Here is a 15,513-nt window from a genome sequence, read left to right on the forward strand (position 1 = left end):
AACCACACCACCACACAGATCAGGTCAGGTTAGTTCCCTGCTTAAAATTGTTTGGGGGCTTCCCATAACAGTTAGGGAAAAAGAAAAAAAAATCTAAGTTTTTTTACATAGATGATAAGGCTATGTGTAAAGATAACCTCCCCAGTGCAGTCAGTTCTGCCATAATGCAACATGTGCATTCCTAAAAATCACTGCACTATGCAAAATCATGTAATTAAAACCATAGCACTATGGGAAGAATGGGGCGAGGGGAGCAGCACTCAAAAATTTCATCTGTGGCACATTTCAAAAGCAGTAGGAACCTAATAGAAATGGTGGCACTGTTTTAAATGGTTAAGAAATACAAAGATACTACAATAAATATGGCACTTTACCTCAGAAAGACTTCAAGTTTGCTTGCAGAAGTGAGTACCAGAAGATTTGCAGTTTGTGCATTATCAAGTTGTGGAAAGAGGATTATCTGAAATCAGAAGGAAAGTCATGACACTAGGTGGATGGGTAGGTGTGACTCACGCACACAGTGAACCAAGGTAGCTGGTGGATGTCGGAGGCATGCACATGTGCATTTGGTATATTCCTACTCAGTTCAGCTGGGCGCAGTATTTTTCATCCACCTGGTGCTCCTCTCAGACAAAATCACACATAAACAAAATCGTGTTATGCTCAAACTGTTGCCTGTCGATCCTGTTAGAACTAATTTGCATTTTAAAAGCAAGCTTTATAGGAGAGCCTACTGACCAAGCCAGCACACTAACATTACTATCCTCTCCAGTATCTCCACCATGTCAATTTCTTCCCCACCTTAAAGGCTTTGTATTTGCTGTTCCCTCTGCCTGGACTGCTCTTCCTCAAGTTCCTCATGGGCTTGTTTTTGTCTCATCCTTTGAGCTTGTCTCAATGCCACCTTTTCAGAGAGCCCTATCCCAAGATCACCCACACTAGGGTAGGCCTCCACGTCCATTGCTCTCTATTTCAGAATCCTTTTTCATTTCTTCAGAGGTTCTTTTCAAACACGTAAATAATTTATTTTTGTTTGTAGTTATCTCTCTTTCACTAGAAAGTAAGCTCCATGAGATCAGAAGCCATGTCTCTCTTGACACTTTTAAGTTTTCAAGCACTGACAGGTACTGTAATCAGTAAGAAGAAATGTATAGGTACTCAGTATACATCTCCTGAATGAATAAAAGAATGAATGAATGATTATATCTAAGCAAATACCAAATACATACAGCAGGTTCTCACAGAATGGCCTTATTAATGCTATTATGATACTTACTCTATTAAACTCCTTACAATTAAGCTCTTGTTCAGATTTAATACTCTCATTAAAAAGAGCTTGAAGGGAAACAGTACAAAACTAAGTTTTTAAAAGACAGAATAGATTATTAGAATCACACAGCACAAAAAATAACAGCAGAAAAAAATTAGACTTGTCAAAATGACAAAAAAAAGATGATTCATTCATATTCTTTACAAAACTGAACTCTAATCCCAACGATGGTAACAGAGAAGGCTCATATTTGACAAGTGAATAAATACAGATTAAAGGTTTGTTGAGGCCCTTTTTACAACTCTGTGTCTACTTTTGATATCCATCTTTTGAAAGGAATCTGGGCCGGGCACGGTGGCTCACGCCTGTAATGCCAGCACTTTGGGAGACCGAGGCAGGCGAGTCACTTGAGGTCAGGAGTTTGAGACCAGCCTGGCCAACATGGCAAAACCCCATCTCTACTAGAAAAGAAATTGTGACTGTGATGTCTGAATGTCTCTTAATATGCATTCCTCCCCTCTTCTGTATCAGTAGAATACTCTTGTTTTATCTGGGCAAGTGAGCCAAATAAAGGCTCCATTTCCCAGCCTCCTTTGTGGCTATGTGTCATTGTGTAACCATGGGACTAAATTCTGCCAAAGGAGATTTAAGTAAGGAATTCCAGCCGATGGCTTGGCGACTTCCATGAACCTTCCTTCAGAGAAAGCTGTGTCTTACTCATTGCCCCTTCTTCTTTCATTTTCATGTTGGAATTCAGAGGTAACAGCTGGAATTCAGGTGCTGTGTTGGACCCTGGATTGACCTTGAGAATATAGGTCATGTTCAATGAAGCAATAAGACAGAAACAGTCTGGGTCTCTGAAGGCTTTGTGGGACAGGACCCCCACAGAGCCATGAACTATCTCACTACAACTCTTTAACATAAGAGGGAAAATATCTATTTGGCTTAAGTAAATCTTATTTTAGATTATGGTTTTAACTAATGAGTTGTAGAGTTAAATGTGCCCTCCCAAACTGGTCTTTGTTTTACCAATTCGTTAAAGAAAACACCTAGCAAGTCTTAAAAGTGAGTGGTTTAGTAAGGAAAGTCAGGCTACCTGAGCATAGCCTGAAGGTGAAAATGCAAAAAGAGGCTGAATGGCTCTGCCTAACCAAGCATTAGAAATTTGGGGGTTTATAAGGGAGAATGGTGGAGACATAAAGAGAGATTAGAGAAGTTCTTCTAATTGGAAGCAAAGGCCGGTGGAAAATTCCTTGTGATGCGTATTTCTATAAGGACAATGACTCTAAAGTTGCCTTCTCTCTCAATCTATAATTGCCCTCTACTTTTCCTAAGCCTTCAGTAACAGTTGTCTCTGCGTAATGATCTTGTATTAGTGATGTTCAGGTAAATGGAAGAAGGGGGAAAGATGAGGTTAGGTAGACAAAGGTAGTAGCTTCAGAAGCTGAGAGCTAAGATTACTGCTTTTGCAAAAACATCTAAGCATCCCTCAGTGTGGAATAACTCAGAAAAGAATAAATGCCCCCTACCTAACACACACGCACAGAGAGAGAGAGAGACAGAGACAGAGACAGAGAGATTGATTTCTGTCAAAAGCCTGATGGACCTCTACAGAAAATGGAAGTAGGAGCTCAGTGTTATAGGAAAGGTAATGCCAGAATGCCAGAGTAGGAAAGACTTAGAAACATCCAAGCTGAAGACTGCTGAGCTGCATAATGATATCAAATGTCCTTGTCCTGGTCTGCATAGTAACTCTCATCTATCCTTCAGAATTGTGCTCTAGTGTCACCTTTATTGACAGATATTCCCTAACCCTCCTGGATAGGATTAATCAGCCCCTCTGACACAGTGACACAGTATCTGGGACATTCATCTCTTGTACTTTTCCCACTGTGAGCTATCTGAGAACATGATATCTTATATTTGTCTTATCTCTAGTGCCTAATACATAGTGCTAAAAAAAAAAAGCTTTAGAGAATTGAATTGAATTATGAGTTTTGTAATAAAACCACTGACATGGGAAAAACCTTAAAGGTAATATTAGTAAAGCTTTATTTTTCATATAATGATATCAATGACTGGAGAGACTAGCTGAATTTCCTAAAGTCACACAGCTAGAAGAGGCAGGATGAGGACTAGAACCTAGGTCTGTAGATCCCAAATCACCTGCTTATTATGCCACCTTATTATGTCTATGCACACTAGAGCAAAACACTTCAGTAAACCTGGGAAAATATTCAGATGTTTGAGCTCTCTCCCAAATCAAGTGCTATTTTGCAGTATGTCAAAAGCCACTTTGCTCTGCTTCAACTTTTGGGAAAGAAAAGTATGAGATTTGTGCTTCCTGTCTTTAAGGTTCTTCATAAGTGCTGAATGAATAATGCAGACATAGACTTAGCAAAGCACAGATAAGTGCATAGATTCATCAGCCCTCCTGAGGTTCATAAATTTCAGAGAAAAGTACATTTTTCAAACTAAAGATCATTTTATAGCCCTAACCAAAAAAACAAGAAAAAAAAGAATTTGAATAAAAAATTAGGCAGTGCAGCAGGCACATCTGTATTATTTTCAGCCCCATACACAGAAGCAAGCTAGAGCTGTTCTCCAAGCTCTTCATATTCACCACAACATCTTATTTTATCTCGCTTGTTTTGTTCTCCTTCTCAAATCCACTCAATCATTTATTGGCTCATCAGTGCTCTAGCGCGTTTTTTCTCTGCTTTACTGTCTCCCTCTTTTCAGAGATAGACACCTCACACCTGGGAAACAGATGCCTCTAATTAGTATTAAAACCTGAAGTTTATGCCTGCCTTTGATGTTTTCTAGGATGCATTTTGGTGAACAATAATATTCTCGACTCAGCACCATTCAACACTTAATCAAAAGTCAGTTTAGTAGAGATTCTCCTGCAGTCACCCTGTACACTGTAGTTCCAAACATCCTTGCTAAATAAAGTGAAAGAACTGGATTTTGAATTTTGAAAGTCTTTGTTTCACAAACCACACTTTTCTGAGCTGATGTTTTGAAAAAATGGGCACACTAATTTTACAAAATCTTAATAAAATTTAAACTTTGAAGAAAAAAAGTTGAAGACAGACAGATCTGAGAAGTAGCAGCTGCTGTGTAGTATTTGCTAAGTGACTATGTTTTCTTTAACTGACCTGAGAAATATTTGTTACACATGTTATTTAGTGCTTTAAGTGCAATTCATCAGAGACTGAGCATAAAATATTTAAATAGTAAGAGGACTAAAAGACCAAACCTGAGAGAAAGCTTATTCAGGAAGCAATATAGTACCCTCTGACCAGTGCAAGAATCCTTCTGTAGGTCAAACTTAACCTGGTACTCTTTGTTCTAGTCAAAAAGAGAAGAATACTGTATATTGTACTACCTCTCTGTGACAAAATACAGAAAGATAAAGAAGAAAGTTGCATCTCCATACAAATAAAGAGGAAAATTATTTATGGAGGAATAATTACATAATTGAAGCTGGCCATTTTATAGTGTCTTTAGAGGCAAGAAAGAAAAAAACTGGTGCAGAGAAATGTTATGCATATAAAAAGAGTTAGCCAGGGCTATAGGGAGACTTGAAAAAGACTCTACTTAAAATATGAGCTGAGAGCTATAACAATGCAAATGTTATATTAGTGTTCAATGCAATTAATATCAAGTGTCTTGAGTGATCACTCAAGAGTGGTCAGACCACTACAGAAAAAAAAAATGCAGAGGACACAGAAGAAGAGGATCAATAAATTTAAAACAAAATATATATATATAAAGCCCATGACAAATGTTATCTTAGCCATATCAGTTTAGTAGAGATTCTCCCTGTATACTCCTAGGCTAAAGGGGTTCCCATTTCCTGGGTGTGAAAGCTTTGGACAATTCAGATTGCCCTATGACATGATAAATGTATTTGTACTTTGTGCAATACTAAGTGACTAAGGTATTAGTCAAGATAGGCTAATTATGCTATGGTAACAAATTATCACAAATCTCATGACAAAGGTTTATCTCTTGTTTATGTTATCTGTCCCTCACAGATTGACCATAGTGCTGCTCCCAGTCTCAGGCCAACAGTGTAGCCTTCATCTGCAACATTGCTGGGAGTCATATCGAGGAAAAAAAAAATTTATGGTAAGCCACATTTTCCAGCTCATAAAGCTTCTACTCAGAAGTGACATACATCATTCATCTTGACAACCCTGGCAAGTCACATGACCATACCTGTGTTCAGCACAGTGGGAATGTATACCTCCCCACAAAGGAGTCTCTGAATATGAGTCATGTAATCTACAACAGTATCCTCAAGGTAACTCTATATAGTAAATTGTATAATTTTGACTCTATATGCCAGTGTTTCTGGAATAAAGTTTCTTTGTAAAATCTCAAATAAAAAACCTCCAGATATTTTTTATAAATAACCATCGGCATAAGGTAGCCAGTATTTTACTGTTTTGTAGTCAGCAGCATCCCTTATATAAGGATATCTTAAATGTCAACTGTGACTGTGTATATTCATGATATTTTAGTATTCAGGTTGTCTGCTAAAGTACTTAATGGGAAGGAGCAATAATCAAATTAATTAGTTTGTTTTTTCTTGTATTTCTATTGCAAAAACTAACATCATACTTAAGTAAGAGTTTGAATGAGGTTGGGTGGGACACAGGCATATGTGAATTTTACACATTTTCCATTTCCCACCAAGCAGGCAGATCTTTAAACACTACTCTGCAATAATGCTTTTAATAAGGACAAAGGCCTCCTTAGCCCCAGTACTTCACTTCAGAATAGAAAGCATGGATTTGACAACAGAAGCATCAGTAAGAAATTTGCTAATTATTTTTCCATGATGTGAGCTTTAATTTGCTTGGTAAAGATAATGAAATGTATGCCACTTATGTTGTTATAAATCTAATCAGAAACACTTGTGTGTATGTGCCCCATCCTCCTACTATAAAGGATAGAATGTATTGTGGATCTGCTTAACTACCACTGAGAGGAAGCAACAGCCCTCAGATAAGGATTTCCTGTAAATGGCTTCAAGTTAAAGTTCTCAAAAACAACATTTATCATGCCATTTTAGCATGATACTGCCTGCAGACAGGAGGAAGAAATAAAAGTTTTCTTAATGTCCCTTTTTCCTTATAATTCTTTTTTTTTTAATCTTTTCTACTACCCAGTAGAACCCCTTCTCCTCAGCCACTGGAATTATTATAATAAAGACACCTAGGAATTCCAGAGAGCTGAGACTTGCTCCCTATACTTAGAATCCCAGAAAATAGCCTTTAACACTACACAATTTTAATTAATTCTAAGCTTCAATGATAATCATATTTCCTTCCATAAGTGTTGACTAAGGAGAGGACAGGTAACAGAGTTGGCTGATTTACCAACTGATTAAAGAAAGAGATAAACTGGGATGTGTGTCCTAAGGATACTCTATTCTCCTTGAAATACGAGAAAGAGGGCTCAGAAAAGATCTTTACCAACTCTTCCTCTTTCTTGAACCACCTCCTTCATTTATCCTTTGATCAATCGCAATCCCACTTACAGTTAGCTTCCTATACCACCATTGCTCTTGTCGTTGGTCCTTGAACTTGACTCTGATCTTGCTTAATTACTCATTCATTTGTTTCAGGCCTCATATTCAGTGCTCATAGACAACCTCATCAGAAAAAGTACCATTGTGAATTGGAATAAACAGGTAAGACCATGACTAGAGGTGAAAAAAAACCTGCTTGCTGAGTGTTTGATGAAGATGAGTTAAGATATAAATTTGAAAGAGGTCAGAGTCAAATTTTTGGCACCTTAGAACATATGTAAAAGTGGCATCATCACTCCAAGTTGTTGCCCTCCATATTCATGTTATAAGTTACTTCCTAGCAGGTCCTGAGAACAGTAGTTTGACTTGCTTAAATCATTCTCACATGGAAAAGCATGACTCAAATACCAGTTTCTCTTGCAAGGATTCCTTGTCTCCTGCACCTGCCTTTAGCAATATTAATTATTCCCCCTTCCACAATCTTAAAGTACTTAATTCATAAACTAATAGTAGCATTTTTACAACTTATACTATTTAGTTCTGTTCTCTGCAAGAGAGTAATCTCCCAAGGGCAGGATTAAATCTGGTTCATCTTTACATCTATGATGTCGAACAGATCATCAGACACATAGTAGGTGCTCAAGGAGTGATGCTGACTGAATTGAAAGTTAGTTGAGGGTCAGCATTGTGGGTAGCAGAAGCTACCTACAGAGAGGTAACACGGGATACAGTGGGAAGGTCATGAGCTTTGGCGTAGGAGAAACGCAAGGTCAAATCTCAACTCTGCCACTTACTAACTATGCAAGCTTAGACAATGTTACCTAACTGCTTAAAAACTGTTTGTACCTATAAAATGGAGACAATTACCCCACCTCACTAGATTGTAGTATAAATTAACTAAGAAGTCTGCACAGTGTATGATACATGATGAGTTGCCATGAACATGGTAGTTACTCCACCCAGATGCCCTTGGACACTTCTTACTTGTTCTATGCACCTGTCTCCCACCTTTTTTGTGCTTCAGCTTTAAAGGCTGACACCAACAATCTTTCTCTGAGAACCGCCTTTGGGCTACTGGAGCTGCATTGACCTAAGCACAGACAGCCCAGAGATGTAAGTCCTCACAGAGATGGCTGTAGTCAATGCCTGACTGGAAGAGTGCAAGCCCAGCTCCTTTTGCCTGCGGTTGACACTAACTCAGAAGGGGTATGTGTGCTCCGGAGCTCCCTGCACTCTTCGCCTACTCTCTTTCTGTCTTTTCCTGAGATTGCTGACTTAATAACATATTTGACATGAATCTTTATCTTAGGGTTTGCTTTTGTAAACCTGACCTAGGATACAAGCACTCCCAAAACAGCAACTGTTGTTATAACCCAGAGTGACATAAAGATAAATGTTAAAAATTGCCAGCCGGGCGTGGTGGCTCTCGTCTGTAATCCCAGCACTTTGGGAGGCCGAGGCAGATCACCTGAGGTCAGGAGTTTGAGACTGGTCTGACAAACATGTTGAAACCACATGTCTACTAAAAATATAAAAAATTAGCCAGGCATGGTGGCAGGTGCCTGTAATCCCAGCTACTTGTGAGGCTGAGGCAGGAGAATTACTTGAACCTAGAGGCACAGGTTGCAGGGAGCCTAGATCACACCATTGCACTCCAGCCTGGGTGACAAGAGTTAAAAAATATATATATATAAAAAATGAATGAATAAATAAATAAAAATTGCCATGCTCTCTGTCTCTCTGTGGTAATCCTCTCCGTATTTTTCTTGTCTGGCCTTCACTATACTTTACCTCCTAAATATGTTTATCCTAGGTGCTGTGGTTTGGATGTTTGCCCCTTCCAAATCGTATGTTGAAACCCCAATGTTGGAAGTGAGACCCAATGGGAAGTGTTTGGGTCATGGGGGCAGATCCCTCATTAACGGATTAATGCCCTCCTTTGGTGTTGAGTGAGTTCTCTCACTCTTAGTTCCTGGAAGAGCTGGTGACTGAACTGAAGTGAAAATTCAATTGGCACCTCTCCACTCTCACCACCGACCCCTCCTACCACCACCATGTGATCTGGACCTCTGTACACACCAGCTCCCCGTCACCTTCCACCATGAGTAGAAGCATCCTGAGGCCCTCACCAGAATCAGATACCCAATCTTGAGCCCATGAACTTTCTAAAAATCAAATAATTAGCCAAATAAATTTTTTTCTCTATAAATTACCCAGGCTCAGGTATTCCTTTATAGCAACACTAAATGGACTAAAATACTAGGAGAAAGGAGAATCAGCAGAACCTTTTTTTTTTCTTTTGATAAAACATATGTGTGTTCATGTTCTTAACTTAGTAGCTGCCTCTTTATAGTTGGTTTGCTCAACACTTAGCATCTTGAGGGTGATTAACAAATGTAAAAATTCTGTTCAGCAATGTCTCACACAGATGAGAAGGATGTCTTCCATGAAAATCTTGTCCGGGGGACCCAAGATAACAGATGGGCCTATTCTGGGACTGGCAGATTCTGTCACATCTTGAGGACATTTTCCCCAAGGGAATGGGTGATTCTAAGGGGTAAATTCATTACATAATGTGCCGTTTTGCTGAAACCACTTTTCAGTCTCATGCTACAGAATTTCAAAGAACCTCTTTGAAGATTTTTTTCTTTTACTAAAGCAGATCTAGGCAATGCTAAGTCACTTATGACATGATAAATCTCAAGTTCAAATGCAAGCTGTGCTGCTTACTAGCTGGGTGATGTTGGGTAAATTAATCTTCCTAAGCCTCAGTTTCCTTATCAGCATATTTGGAAAAGTAACTATTTTTATCTCACAAGTTTGTTGTGAGGATTCCGTGAACTAATATACATAAAGCATGTAGCATAGCACAGTGCCTGGCACAAAATAAATGCACTTTGACAGTTATGTTTTTTGTTGCTATTGTTATTTTTCTTGTTTTAACACTTTCATTCTCCTGCTCTTATAAATGAGCAACAACAACAACAACAAAACAGACCTAATTTGATAAACCTAGGATGTCCGTCCTAGATAAAGAAGGTTAGAGGATGGGATAGTCATTATTAAGGCTGAGGAGCTATAAAGTAGGAGGCAGAATAGAGTCATTCAATTTGTACAGGCAATTGAATGACTTGTAACAATTTGTAGAGTTCATATGAAGCTATTTCATCTCAATATGAATAGAATTGCCAAGAATTCATCACTTTCCTACACTGGAATGGAGTCCTTGGGAGATGATAAGTTATCTATCATTGGAGACATTCAAGCAGGTACTGAATGATCACTTTCTGGGAATGCTGTATATACCAGTTGAGCCTCATTTGGTTGTAGTTTGTTGCCATGTGGTTGCAATTACAAGGCACTTAAGCCAAGGGATAATTTATTATACCATAAGGTTACTTGCTGTCTTATGAAGTCCAGAGATAAGAATACAGACAGGACCCCAGTGCCTTCCTGTGTGTGTCTCTCCCATTATTGTATGTCTGCCTCTCTTCTCTGGCCACAGAGAGGCCTCCTGTGCATCTCAGTTTCCATGGCAGAATGTGAACACCAAAGCTTTACAAATTTTATACCTTACATGACAGGTACCCAAAATGTTAACTGGTGCAATGTTTTTGGGTTGTCAAAAATCCAGATTCCTTTGGAAGAAACTATGCTTGTGTTAGCTGCAATCTGGACCAATCATATATGGCCAGGGAGTAGAGTCCCACTGTATTAACATTGCCTCCCACAGTAACTACTGAAGGCAACAGAGGGTGAAGAGACAGTGCCACAGAGAAGGCAGAAGTTCTCAGAAGTGGGAAGGACATGAGGTACTTCAGGATGGAAAAAATAATGAGTCTTCACTACACCCTAGAGGGGATGGAAAGTGGAGCCAGCTTCCTGTAACTTTCTCCTACTCTAACAATTCTATTAGTCCAGAGTAAGACTTTTTCAAATTAATGATTTGAAAAATCAGTCTGAAACATTAAAACTTACCAAAATCACTCACTTATTTCTTCAAATTAACAATGATTTAGCCATATGAAGACATCTACCACATTTCATTGAATATAACACACCATTGATTATAAAACACACCGTTGTTTTATGTACTACGAAGAAAGAAAAAAATGCCAAATGCAGATGTAAGGTGTTATCAAGTGTAACAATTTCAGAGGTGTTAAATTGTGAAGATATGAGCATCTTAGAATCAATGAGATATAAAAAATTAGTTTGATCATTCTGTGTGTTTCAACATAGGCCTTCTACTTTCCTTCATTTTACAAATGAGGTTTGAGGCAGTTAAGCAAACATTTAATGAGTATATCATAGGCACTCTAAAGGAGTAGGAGATGCAGAAATGCTTAGAAAATTATCCCCATCTTCTAAGAATTTACAGGAATAGAGGAGACAGTCATAGAAACAAATAACTACCATACAGATGCTCATGATCTAATAAGCTTTCCTTAAGTTTCTGGAATGCAACAAGATCTTTTCTACCTCAGGACCTTTGTATATGCCATTCCTTTGCCAGGGACACTTCCTCTGCTTTATCTGGCTAACTGCTACTCATCATTCAACTACTTTGATCTAATTTCCATAGGGACCCACATAGGAGCCTGTTGGCAGTTTCTACCAAACACAGCTCTTTTCTCTCGAAACTCTTATTCTCACTATAGCTGAAACTGACGTTGTTTATTTGTTTGGGGTGTCTTTTTATTTAGCTGGAGAAATTTCTTACACATTTTCCATAAATACATATGTTAGCTATATACAAGCAATTCTGGAAAAGTCCCTGTAAACTCTGAGGACAATAGGTGCTAAAGGGGCTCAGACATAGGTAAGATTTTATCTGGTAAGGAGAATCAGAAAAGGTTTCATGGAGAAGTAACATTTGAGCTAGGCTTTGCAGGATCTCAGTAGATAAATGTTGTGGAAAGAAAATCCAGGTAGAGATACTGGAATGGTTCAGGGCCAGAAGTGGAAAAGATACAGGCATCTTTGGGGAACAGCTGTTAGTAAAGTTTGGTAAGTTGGAAAGATCGATTGAGGATAGACTGAGAGAAGAGATGAATTTACCATCAAATTAGTGATGCTTAATACCCTTCATTTGCCTGGCCCCTTCCAAGGCTGTTGAGGTTCTGCTCCAGAGACACAAGGAAGAAGCAGGAGCCTTAGCAGCCCTGCTTCAGCCTCAAGGCCACCTCTTATGGTCACCTGGGGCCCCACTTCCAGCAGTACCTCCATATCCACCCAGCCCTCAGCAAAAATTGCTTCCAAGAAGAAGGATCTAAAAGAGATGCTGGAAGCCCCACCGAGTTGGAGCTCCTCCTCTGGTGGAACTGATTCAGAGGATCATGACAGACAGGAGGCAGGATTACATTGCAGCTCTGGACAGAGCAGCATGCGGAGGCTTGCACTGTGAATGTTAGCTCCAGATCTACTGCAAGAACAAGCCAGTCACGAGAGGACCCACGGATCCTCTGAAGGAAGCAGACTGTTCCTGCAGGACCAGTGAGACACCCCAAATACTGTGAGTGCCCCAACTGTGGATGCAGGTCTGGTGAGACACCCCAAATACTGTGAGTTCCCCAACTGCGAACACACACCCCCACTGGAGAAGCTGAAGGTCTGTTTGCGAGAGACGTTCCCAACTTTACCTGGAGCTGAGTCAAATTAGAGAGCCAAGCAAAATAGAGGGGTAGAGGAAGCGGCAGAAAGACCCTGGGAGCTCGCTGGGTCCCCAAGCAGCCCATCCCTGCCTGGCACCACAGGGATCCATCAGAAGTGGAAAGAGCCCTAAACGCCTAGATCAAAAAGACTGAAAGAGCATAAACTGACAAGGTCACATCTCAAGGAACTAGACAAACAAGAACAAACCAAAGCCAAACTCAGCAGAAGAAAGGAAATAACCAAGATCAGAGCAGAACTAAACGAAATTGAAACAAACGAAAAAACAAATACAAAAGATAAATGAAACAAAAAGCTGGTTCATTGCAAAGATAAATAAAAGTGATAGAACATTAGCAAGATTAACCAAGAAAAGAAGAGAGAAAATCCAAATAACCTCACTAAGGAATGAAACAGGAAATACTACAACAGATACCACTGAAATACAAAAGGTCATTCAAGGCTACTATGAACAACTTTATGCACACGAAGTAGAAAACCTAGAAGAGATGGATAAATTCCTGGAAAAATACAACCCTCCTAGCTTAAATCAGGAAGAATTAGATACCCTGAACAGACCAATAACAAGCAGCGAGATTGAAATGGTAATTTGAAAATTACCAACAAAAAAAATCCAGGACCAGACGGATTCACAGCAGAATTCTACCAGACATTCAAAGAAGAATTAGGACCAACGCTATTGATACTATTGCATAAGATAAAAAAAGAAGGAACCCACCCTAATTCATTCTATGAAACCAGCATCAGCCTAATACCAAGAACGGGAAAGGACGTAACCAAAAAAAGAAAAAATCCAGATAGATATCCTTGATAAACACAGATGCTAAAATCCTTAACAAAATACTAGCTAACCGAATCCAACAACATATCAAAAAGATAATCCACCATGATCAAGTGGGTTTCATACCAGGGATGCAGAGATTGTTTAACATACGCAAGTCAATAAATATGATACACCACATAAACAGAATTAAAAACAAATTCACATGATTATCTCAATAGATGCAGAAGCAGCATTTGACAAAACTCAGCATCCCTTTGTGATTAAAGTTCTTAGCAAAATTGGCATACAAAGGACATAACTTAATGTAATAAAAGCCATCTATGATAAACCCACAGCCAACATAATACTGAATGGGGAAAAGTTGAAAGCATTCCCTCTGAGAACTGGAACAAGATAAGGATGCCCACTCTCACCACTCCTCTTCAACATAGTACTGGAAGTCCTAGCCAGAGCAATCAGACAAGAGAAAGAAATAAAGGGCACCCAAATCAGGAAAGAGGAAGTCGAACTGTCACTGTTTGCTGATGATATGATCCTTTACCTCAAAAATCCTAAAGTCTCCTCCAGAAGGCTCCTAGAACTAATAAAATAATTCAGCACAGTTTCCAGATACAAGATTAATGTACACAAATCAACAGCTCTTCTATACACCAACAGTGACCAAGCAGAGAATCAAATCAAGAATTCAACCCCTTATACAATAGCTGCAATAAAATAAAATACTTAGGAATATACTTAACAAAGGAGTCAAAATACTTCCACAAGGTAAACTACAAAACACTGCTGAAAGACGTCATAGATGAAACAAACAAATGGAAACACATCCCATGTTCATGGATGGGTAGAATCAATATGCGAAAATGACCAGACTGCCAAGAGCAATGTACAAATTCATACGAAATCCCCAACAGAATACTAACATCATTCTTCACAGAATTAGAAAACACAATTCAAAAATTCGTATGGAACCCAAAAGGAGCCTGCATAGCCAAAGCAACACTAAGCAAAAAGAACAAATCTGGAGGCATCACACTACCTGATTTCAAACTATACTATAAGGTCATAGTCACCAAAACAGTGTGGTACTGGTATAAAAATCGGTACATAGACCAATGGAACAGAATAAAGAACCCAGAAATAAAGCGAAATACTGAAGCCAACTGATCTTAGACAAAGTAAACAAAAACATAAAGTGGGGAAAGGACACCCTTTTCAACAAATGGTGCTGGGATAACTGGCTAGCCACATGTAGGAGAACGAAACTGGATCCTCATCTCTCACTTTATACAAAAATCAACTCAAGATGGATTAAGGACTTAAACCTAAGACCTGAAACTATAAAAATTCTAGAAATAACTTTGGAAAAAACCCTTCTAGACATTGGCTTAGGCAAGGATTTCATGACCATGAACCCAAAAGCAAATGCAATAAAAACAAAATATCTTGGACCTAATTAAAGAGCTTTTGCACGGCAAAAGGAACAGTCAGCAGAGTATAAAGACAACCCACAAAGTGGGAGAAAGTCTTCACAATCTATACATCCAACAAAAGACTAATATCCAGAATCTACAATGAACTCAAACTAATTGGTAACAGAAAAACAAACAATTCCATCCAAAAGTGGGCTAAGGACATGAATAGATAGTTCACAAAAGAGGATATACAAATGGCCAATAAACAAATGAAAAAGTGCTCAACATCACTAATGATCAGGGAAATACAAATCAAAACCACAATGGGATACCACTTTACTCCTGCAAGAATAGCCATAATCAAAAAAATTTAAAAAAAAAAACAGTAGATTTTGGCATAGATGCAGTGAAAAGGGAACACTTCTACACTGCTGGTGGGAATATAAGCTAGTACAGCCACTATGGAAAACAGAGTGGAGAGTCCTTAAAGAACTAAAAGTAGAACTACCATTTGATCCAGCAATTCCACTACTGGGTATCTACCCAGAGGAAAAGAAGTCATTATACTAAAAAGATACTTGTATACGCATGTTTATAGCAGCACAATTCACAACTGCAAAATCGTGGAACCAACCCAAATGCCTACCAATCAATGAGTGGATAAAGAAACTGTGGTGTATATATATGATGGAATACTATGCAGCCATAAAAAGGAATGAATTAACAGCATTTGCAGTGACCTAGATGAGATTGGAGACTATTATTCTAAGTGATATAACTCAGGAATGGAAAACCAAACATTGTATGTTCTCACCGACATGTGGGAGCT

At 38.8% G+C, this 15,513-nt stretch overlaps 1 protein-coding gene across 2 annotated transcripts in view; it reads right to left on the minus strand.

Annotated features, from left to right (window-relative positions):
- Positions 1 to 374: 374 nt before the first annotated feature.
- Positions 375 to 15,513, minus strand: part of IGSF11 (immunoglobulin superfamily member 11) — a 446,505-nt gene continuing 431,366 nt past the window's right edge. For both annotated transcript variants that reach the window (XR_010155729.1, XR_010155724.1), the window contains one exon: positions 375 to 460. The gene's annotated coding sequence lies outside the window, so the exon portion shown is untranslated. The remainder of the gene's footprint in view (positions 461 to 15,513) is intronic.

This window comes from Pan troglodytes, chromosome 2, assembly GCF_028858775.2.
Source record: "Pan troglodytes isolate AG18354 chromosome 2, NHGRI_mPanTro3-v2.0_pri, whole genome shotgun sequence".
NCBI classification, from domain to species: domain Eukaryota; kingdom Metazoa; phylum Chordata; class Mammalia; order Primates; family Hominidae; genus Pan; species Pan troglodytes.